At 47.0% G+C, this 9,574-nt stretch overlaps 1 pseudogene; it reads right to left on the bottom strand.

The window, feature by feature from the left end:
- Positions 1–7,555: 7,555 nt before the first annotated feature.
- Positions 7,556–8,322, bottom strand: LOC134154896 (olfactory receptor 14A16-like; annotated as a pseudogene).
- Positions 8,323–9,574: the final 1,252 nt, after the last annotated feature.

Genomic DNA, 9,574 nt, shown 5'->3' with positions numbered 1-9,574 from the left:
GAAGGCTGAGGAGGCGTCCTATCAATGTGTATACATACCTGAAGTGAGAGTGTCAAGGGAATGGGGACAAATTCTTTTCAGTTGTCCCATGTGACAAGACTAGAGTCAATGGGCAAAAACTGAACCACAGAAAGTTCTGCCTGAATATGAGGAGGAATGTCTTTCCTGTGAGAGTCATAGAGCACTGGAAGAGGTTGCCCAGAGAGGTTGTGGAGTCTCCTTCTCCGGAGACATTCAAAACCCGCCTCGATGCAATCCTGTCTAACATGCTGTAGGTGACCCTGCTTGAGCAGGGAGGTGGGACCAGATGATCTCCAGAGGTCCCTTCCAACCTCAGCCATTCTGTGATTCTGCGTGATCCCCAGCTCCATCTGGACAGACCTGAACCCTCTCCAAGTGCTCCCCATTGCTATAGTGCTGGGCATTCCACACTGGGACAGAGTGTTCTAGACAGGGCCACTCCAGTGCTGAGCCGAGATGGCAAAGAACTGCCCTTCTCTGTCTGTCCAGATGCTTCCTAACGCAGCCCTGTATTCAGTAGCCGCATCCGTGGTGAGCATGCACCACAGGCTCATAAGGCATCGCCTCTAATGTCCAGGGCCTTCTCCTTAGGGTCAGTCCTCTGCCGGTCAGGTCTCTGCCTGTCCTGATGCATGCGTTGTTCTGCCCTGCTGATGAGCCTGTCAAACAGGACAGGATGTGGGGTATGTCCTTGCATACCCCACCTTTACCTGCCTTCCTGACAATTCATGAAAATGCTCTGAGCTTGATTATTCAACCAGATTTTGCCTATCTGGATGCCTACTGGACATCCGCTACTCTCCACTCCTCTCCTTCACAAGTGCAGCTTCATGACACACATGCCACCAACGTGAGACTGAACGGCCTGCGGCTCCCCAGGTTGCCCTTGTGGCCATTTTTGAAGACAGGCACAACATATTCCTCTCTCTGGTTTGTGGGATTTCCCCTGATCTCCAAAACCTTTTGAAGGTGATAGAGAGCAGCCTTGCTGTCCCAGCAGCCATCTCTCTCCATGTCCATGTGTTGTCCCAAAATCTGGGTTCTGTTACCCGGTGTGCAAGCAACCAACAGACACACAGGGTCGAGATATTTGTTTATTTCATTTCTGTGCGGAGACGGGTGCTAGGTGGTAAATCCACAAAGCTAGCACACCTTCTCCCCCTCTCAGTCTTGATTTATACACATTTTTCAGGGAGTATTTTATACAAATCTTTCTATTGGTTACAATTTCATTACCTCAGGTAATCGCTCTGCGCTTGTGCTTTCACATTCTTGTTAATTAGCATAGGAAGCAAAGAAGAGGCAGTAGCACCATTATCATGTAATTTCCATCTCATTATTCATTTAGGAGTGTGAAGTTTAATATGTTAATAAGCCTTAATGAACCTAATGTCACTTGTGGGTTATTCTGCTGTTTTTGTGTTACCTACCCCTCGCATTCTTCAAAGCGCTGTGGTTTCATCAAGGTTATTTATCCGGAGCTGGTTATCCTTGTCCTTGAGTCTTGTTAACTATTTGCAAGGTTTTTCTCACAGTATTTCTCTAACAATTCCCCCCTTTGAGACTTGTTAATATCACTTATCTAGCAAGTCTCATTTAAACAACTTCAACTATTCTTACATGGATGTTAAGTTAATTCTAAGTATTTCCCATGGCATGGGTAATCTGGGAAATTTGGGGAATAGAGAAGCAAGCAGTAATCTGAGTCACCTTTTATGAAGGCCCGTATAAGCTACAAAATCAGGTTAGTTGTGCCAATGAGCATGCATAACAAAATTAACAGCATCTTCATTTTCCATCTTAATTCTATAGCAAACAAATTAAATTAAACAAATCAATATTCTTATAAATCAGCTCTATCTATTAACAATACTGTCAGAATGTAAAATAACACCTAACAACACTAAGAGCACTCTAATTCCATGTAAAATAGTTCAATTTTCCAAGTACAATTCATCACTTTTGTAACTTCTGTATTCTTATCTTGAGAGCTATCTTGTGGGTGTGGCAGTCCACGAGTCATTCAAAGGTGCCTTCTTTATTTGGGAATAGTGGGTCCAGGAACTTATTCCCTCCACCTTTACTGCAGTATGCATTGTCAGAAGCACCAGGTAAGGTCCTTTCCACTTTTCTCTTAGTGGTTCTTCTTTCCATGTCCGAATATAAACTAGATGCCCAGGCTTGAAGTCATGCACAGAGGAATCCAATGGAAGGTGGGTACGTTGATTAAGGTACCTATGTAAAGATGTTAGTACCCGAGACAAAGACAATAAATACTCTCTCAACGTTTCTTCCCCTCTTACATGCATTTGATCACTTCGTCCCCCTATTTCATTAATTGGATAAGGTTTCCTGTAAAGTATTTCAAAAGGGCTTACTCCCTCTTTTATTCTTGGGGTTATTCTTATTCTCATCAAGGCCATTGGTAATACATCTACCCATTTAAGATGGGTTTCCTGACACAGTTTTGAAATATGTCTTTTAAGTGTTTGGTTCATTCTTTCTACCTTACCGCTAGACTGGGGTCTGCATGGAGTGTGTAATTCCCATTTCATCTGTAAAAATTTGGATGTTCCTTGAACCACCTCTGAAATAAAATGAGGTCCATTATCTGAGGATATACCTTCAGGAATCCCAAATCAAGGAATTATCTCTTTTAGTAAAAATTTAATTACTTCCTTTGCACGATTGATGGAGCATGGGAAGGCTTCTGGCCAACCAGAAAATGTATCTACCAAAACAAGTAAATATTTAAACCAACCACATTTAGGCAATTGAGAGAAATCGATCTGCCAGTGTTCCCCTGGGGTTAACCCTCTTCTGAGATCTCCCATAGGTGGTTTCTTCTGAATTTTGGGGTTAGTTGCACAACAGGTGGGGCATCTCCTTACAATAAGGTCAACATTTGATAGCATCTTTGATCCCACAGCTTATCTTTTTATGCTGCTTATCATAGCATCTGCTCCCATGTGAGTTTCTTCATGCAGTCTTTTGAGGAGCACTTCCATCATTTTGGCTGTAGTTAAAACTTGTCCGTTTGGGGTGACCCACCACCCTTCAGCATTTTTTTGTACCTTTTAGCCTTTCTGCCAATTGATTTTCTTTGTCTGAATATTCAGGAGGTCTCATTTGTATTTTTCTACTGGGTAATAAAGCCCCAATCACCTGTCCTGCTGGTGCTGCCTTTTTGGCTGCTATATCTGCTTTCCTGTTTCCTTGTGCCACTTCACTATTTCCTGTCTGGTGGGCTTTGCAATGCATTATAGCTACTTCTTTGGGTTCCGTTATTGCTTGTAACAATCTTAATATCTCTTGTCCATACTTTATATTACTTCCTTGAGAATTTAAGAGCCCTCGTTCTTTCCAAATCACTCCATGAGCGTGAACTACCCCAAAAGCATACTTTGAGTCAGTATATATATTTACTCTTTGGCCCTTTCCGATTTCAAGGGCTCGTATAAGGGCAATGATTTCAGCCTTTTGTGCTGAGGTGTTTTGTGGCAATGGTTTAGCTTCTACTTCTTTCCATTAAATCACTACTGCATATCCAGCCTTTCTCTCTCCATTCTGTACAAAGCTGCTACCATCTGTATATAGTTCCACATCTGGGTTCTGCAAAGGTTCATTCTTTAAATCAGGCCAGCTAGAGTATACTTGCTCTATAGTGGCCAAACAGTCATATTGTAACTCTTTTTGCTCTTCACCAGGTAGCAGAGTAGCAGGGTTTAAGGTTGAAACCACCTTTAAGGTAATATCTCCTTGTTCCAATAACACAGCAAGATGTTTTACCAATCTGCTCGGGAAAATCCAATGATGCCCCTTTTGATTTAAAATTGCTGATACTGCGTGTGGTACAAAACCAGTTAAGGGCTGTCCCAGAGTAAATTTACGGGCCTCTTGTATTAATAAGACGGTGGCTGCTATAGCCTGTAGGCAGGCCGGCCATCCTTTACTTACTTCGTCTAATTGTTGAGAAAAATATGCCACTGGTCTTTTCCATCTCCCGAGCACTGGGGTCATTACTCCCGAGGCCACCTGCTGCCGCTCATGCACATACAATTGAAAGGGTTTAGCCATATCTGGGAGTCCCAGTGCTGGAGCTTCCATCAATTTCTTTTTTATTTCATCAAAAGTAGCATGGCATTCTGGAGTCCACTCTAACCATTCTCCTGGACCTTTTAGGGCTGCATATAAAGGTTTAGTTATCAGCCCCAAATTAGGGATCCATATACGGCAAAATCCTGCCATTCCCAAGAATCCCTTCAGCTGTCTTTTCATGTGGGGTACTGCAATTCAGCATATAACCTCTTTTCTTTCCGCTCCTAGTGCATGTTGCCCTTTCGATATTTTAAAACCAAGATATTGGACCTCCTTCTTTGCAATCTGAGACTTTTTCTTTGAAACACAATACCCAGCAAGTCCCCAAAAACTTAACAGACTCACTGTCGCCTCTAGACATATTTGCTCTGAATCCACTCCAATCAAAATGTCATCCACATACTGTAAAAGAGTGACATTTTTGTTACCTTCCTGCCATTAGGCTAGTTCTTTGGCCAAGATCTCACCAAACAGGGTAGGACTGTTCTTGAATCCTTGAGGAAGAACCGTCCAGCATAACTGCTCCTTCCTCCTCGTAGTGGGACTTTCCCATTCAAAGGCGAAAATTGTCTGGCTTTGTTCTTCTATAGGAATACAGATTTTGGGACAACAGTTTGGCGACCCAGATGGGACTTGCCAGAAGGCCTTGCCCGGATCATCTTGCCATTCCCGACAGCAGACTGGATCAGATCAAGCTCCAGCGTGCACCGACCTGTTGATCGGGGAGTCTTCCGACCTCCCTCTGAAGTCGGGACGACACATGGATGCCAACCATCCTATCCCACAGACTTGTATGGGTGGAGAGGTGCAAAACCAGGCACAGCCAGATCCGCAGTGTATCCCAGACCAGGCTCAAGCCAAAGGAGAACAGCTCCCCAGCAAGGGGACAAGGCTGCATAAGGTACTGGTCACTCTCTGTCTCCCTTACCCAGCAGATCTGTAGATCCCCCTACCTATCTGCATGCAGCCCCTCCGTGCCCACCCCACAGCCCAGTGCAGCACAAGAGCCTGGGCCCTGCAGCCCCTCTGGCAGCTCCTGCTGCCCTGGGGACAGAGTCACCTGTCTCAAGATTGTGCACAGAGAAACCTGATTCTTGATCTCATTTCCTATTTCTGAGTGTTGCCCTGTTCTTCTTCTGGGACATCCCTGCTCTCCAGAGAGCCTTTTCTCATGCCAGTGTTTCTGTGCTGGCCTGGTCATCCCTGCACCCTTCCCTGTGCTTCCTGGGCTGGCAGTGTTGCTCTGCAGAGTGAGCAGCTGTGTAGTTGTGGGGCCACCGGGTGACTCATGACTCGGCCCTGGCCATGCTGGCCACGTTGAGGAAGCAGACACAGCAAGACACTGATCACCACCACTGACACTGCACAGGTCTGTGCTTATGGATCACACAGAATCACAGAAGGGTTGACACTGGAAGGGACCTCTGGAGATCATCTAGTTCAACCCCTCTGCTCAAGCAAGGTCACCTACAGCATGCTGCCCATGACTGCCTAGACATCTTTTGAATATTTCCCAGGAAGGAGACTCCTCAACCTCTCTAGGTAACCTGTTCCAGTGCTCTGTCATCCTCACAGTAAAGAAATATTTCCTCATGTTCAGATGAAACTTCCTGTGTTTCAGTTTCTGCCTGTTGCCTCTTGTCCTGTCACCAGGCACCACTGAAAAGAGTCTGGGTCCATCCTTTCTATCCCCTCCTTCAGATACTTACACACATTGATAAGATCCCCCCTCAGCCTTCTCTTCTCCAGGCTGAGCAGGCCCAGCTCTCATAGCTGCTCCTCATAGGAGAGATGCTCCAGTCCCTTCATCATCTTCGTGGCTCTCCACTGGACTCACTCCAGTAACTCCATGTCTCTCTTGTACTGGAGAGCCCAGAGTTGGAGACAGTCCTCTAGATGTGGCTTCACCATGGCTGAGTAGATGGGGAGGATCATCTCCCTCGATCTCCTGGTAATGCTCTTCCCAATGCAATGGTGCTCATCACAACGGATGGTTCTCAGAGTGACTTCAGAACATTTGCAATGGTAGGAGACGTGTTTGGGTATACACTAGCTCCAGCTTGCAGTGTTTAACGGAGGGTGAAGGAATCACCCTCCAATGACTCTTCCCAAGGCCTCCTGGCTCTCCGCTGCCTGTCCAGACATTGCAGAGCCCTTGTTTCCCCATGCATACCTGGATTTAGTGCTCTATCTTCTGGTTACTCCACTGTGGACCATGTCTCACTTTGTGAGGCTCCACTCACTGCCCACTTCCAGGCACACACTCTCCTTGGAGCTCCCCTGAGCTCCCCTGGATCTTAGATTCCCCTCCAGGAAGATGGACATCTCTCATCAGCACTGTCACCTGTGGGATAACCCTTAGCAGGTAATTCAGAGACCATTCCCCATCTCCCTTGGTCACTGACATATGAACCCTGGATCCAGCCCTCAGTCCCTAGCAGATCACACAGATACTCTGAGATTTCCCCTGCATGCCATGAAGTTCAAAAGTGGAGAAGCAGGCCCTTTTATGGTGCTATCTCTTGGGCATACTTTTGACTCCATCTTCAGAAGAAAAGTCAGACTTCTGGCATGTCACAGGAGAGATGTTCTTTTATTATGGAAATGCTATTGTGGAGTCTGGGTCTGGCATAAGGATGTCCAGTGCCTGTTCCTGACTGACCTCACAGGGAAGCACAAACCTACAGCCATGATGTTACGAGAGCAGTGAGGCCATATACACACATCAGAGCCCAGCAGCACAGGGTGGAAATGAGGAGAAAAGCCGAGAAAAGAGAGAGTCTCGCTGCTGTTGCTGGACATGTCTCCAAGGAAGCTGCAACTCCATTGCAATGGCTGCAGCAAGGAAATGCCTTTTGTAGCAGTGGTAGGATGGCCCTGAGGAGCAGAGGGTCTTTCCCACAGGCAGTGTCCAGACTGTCCTCCCCACCACTCCCACTCTGAGTATTGAAGCACTATAGATGGAAGGGACCAGCCCAGAATGACACCTGGCTGCCATCTTCGAAGAAGAGGGCTGTGAGATCACACCCTGGCTGTGGCCAGAGGGGCTGAGCTCTCCTAATGCATACAGGACCCATGGTCATGCCCCACTGGTACTCAATTGATGCCGACTTTATGCCCCTGAGCAGCCTTGGTGTCAAAAATGACCCTGCAAAGGGAAACTCCCCTCGCTGTCCTGGGGTGCATCCTAGGGAGCTCAGAGCAGTGGGCTCTGAGGTTCCCCCATCTCTGCTGATGAACTAGGAAGCCTGGCATCTTGCTTCAACACAGACTCTAGGTCAGATTCAAATGAGAGATTCCTGAGGAGATGTGAAATGAACTGGATAAATATATATTTTTTTAACATAGGCATAACAGAGAAAAGTAAGAAATAAATGAATGCACAAAACATAGCCTTGATGCCAGATATCCTGGTGAGCGAATACACATGGGACAGTTATTGGCATTGACCTTGTAAATATTTAATCACTTTGCTCAGCCCCTCTTTGAGCTCCTTGTTCCTCATGCTGTAGATGAGGGGGTTCACTGCTGGAAGCACCACCATGTACAGAACTGCCACCACCAGATCCAGAACTGGTGAGGAGATGGAAGGGGGCTTCAGGTGAGCAAATGTGCCAGTGCTGACAAAAAGGAAGACCAAAGTCAGGTGCGGGAGACACATGGAAAAGGCTTTGTGCCGGCCCTGCTCAGAGGGGATCCTCAGCACAGCAGTGAAGATCTGCACGTAGGACAGCACAATGAAAATGAAACACCCAAAGAATAAACAGGCACTAACCAGAATTAGCCCAGCTTGCCTGAGGTAGGAGTCAGAGCAAGAAAGTCTGAGGATCTGGGGAACCTCACAGAAGAACTGCTGCACTGTGTTCCATGGCAGAGTGGTATGGAAAATGTGTTGGCAGTGTGCAGGAGAGCATTGAGAAAACCACTGGCCCAGGCAGCTGCTGCCATTTTGACACAGGCTCCACTGCCCATAAGGGTCCCGCAGTGCAGGGGTTTGCAGATGGCAATGTAGCGGTCATAAGCCATGACTGTGAGGAGAGAATACTCAGTAGACATGAAAAAAACAAACAGAAACACCTGGGCAGCACATCCCAAGTAGGAAATGGTCCTGGTGTCCCACAAGGAATTGGCCATGGAATTGGGGACAGTGGTGGAGATGGAGCCAAGGTCAAGGAGTGAGAGGTTGAGGAGGAAGAAGTACATGGGGGTGTGGAGGCGGTGGTTGCAGGTTACGGCTGTGATGATGAGGCTGTTGCCCAGGAGGGCAGCCAGGTAAATGCTCAGGAAGAGCAAGAAGTTCGGGACCTGCAGGTCCTGTGTTTCCATAAACCCCAGGAGGAGGAATTCATTGAGGGAGCTGTCATTGGACATTTAATTTACCTTGGGCTTACTGAATGTCTAAGAAGAAAAAAGACAGGGATAAGTTAGAAGAGACTTTTAAAGGAATACAAATACATTAATAAGACATTCCATTTCTTATTAATAATTCCTCATTTTTTTTTCTTTATTGGGAAACCTTTAATGCAGTTCCCTTGAGTTTGGGTTGGCTGAGTATGTCATTAGGGGCAGGGACCTCTGCCCATGGGCTCCAGAAGACTTTGTCCTGTTAAACAGTAGGGGCTACATGGTAATGGGGGTGACTAGCTTTGACACTCACAGTTTCTGTCATATGAAATACACTTGTTTTGAGGGATGGCCTTTCAGTGTCTCCACACCCTGTTCTAAAGAATGTTGTTTCAGGAACAGAGTGTTAGGGATTTTTTTTAATATTGTGTATTTTCTTTGAGATGCCTCTGTCTCCCCTGGGGAGTGCTCCTTAATTACAGAAATCCTTGGCATTTCTACTGAGAGTCCAGAGACTTCATGGGTCCCTCAGGTAGCACAGCAATGAGACAGCAGAGCCGTTCTGGAGGGCAACTGACAGCCTGGCGGGACACCACAGGGAAACAGTTGAAGGACTCCGAGAACTGATGATGGGCTTTCCCTTAGGGATGGTCAGTTCATTTCCCAACCCCACAGACTGCATTTCCTGGAGCTCCACAGCTTCAAAGGGAGCTGGGGCAAGCTCATTCCTATGCAGACTCCTCTGCTGCACAATTTGCAACATCGACAGCTCAACTAAGGCCCCGACCCCCACCCCCAAAGAGCTCTTGAGCAAGAACAAGATCATCAAGGACAGGAGGGGAAACAAGGAGCAACAGCATGATCCTTCTGGCAAGGGAGGGAAGGAGAGAAAGATAGAAGGGGCCTCAGGAAAGCCTTCACCTTACCCAGCTGGGCATGGTAGATGGCAATGCTGCAGGGCAGTCACTCTCAACCCCCTTTTCACGCAGCATGAAATGGGCTTGTGGCAGGAGGGATAACCCTCTCCTCTGCTGCAGGTGTGGCTGCAGAGGAGACAGCTCCTGGCCTGGACCCCAAGGCTTTCAGGATGGAGGCTTACCTTTGTGGGAGG

The sequence above is a fragment of the Rhea pennata genome, unplaced genomic scaffold (assembly GCF_028389875.1).
Source record: "Rhea pennata isolate bPtePen1 unplaced genomic scaffold, bPtePen1.pri scaffold_51, whole genome shotgun sequence".
In the NCBI taxonomy this organism is placed as follows: domain Eukaryota; kingdom Metazoa; phylum Chordata; class Aves; order Rheiformes; family Rheidae; genus Rhea; species Rhea pennata.
This window is presented reverse-complemented; position numbering and strand designations above follow the sequence as displayed.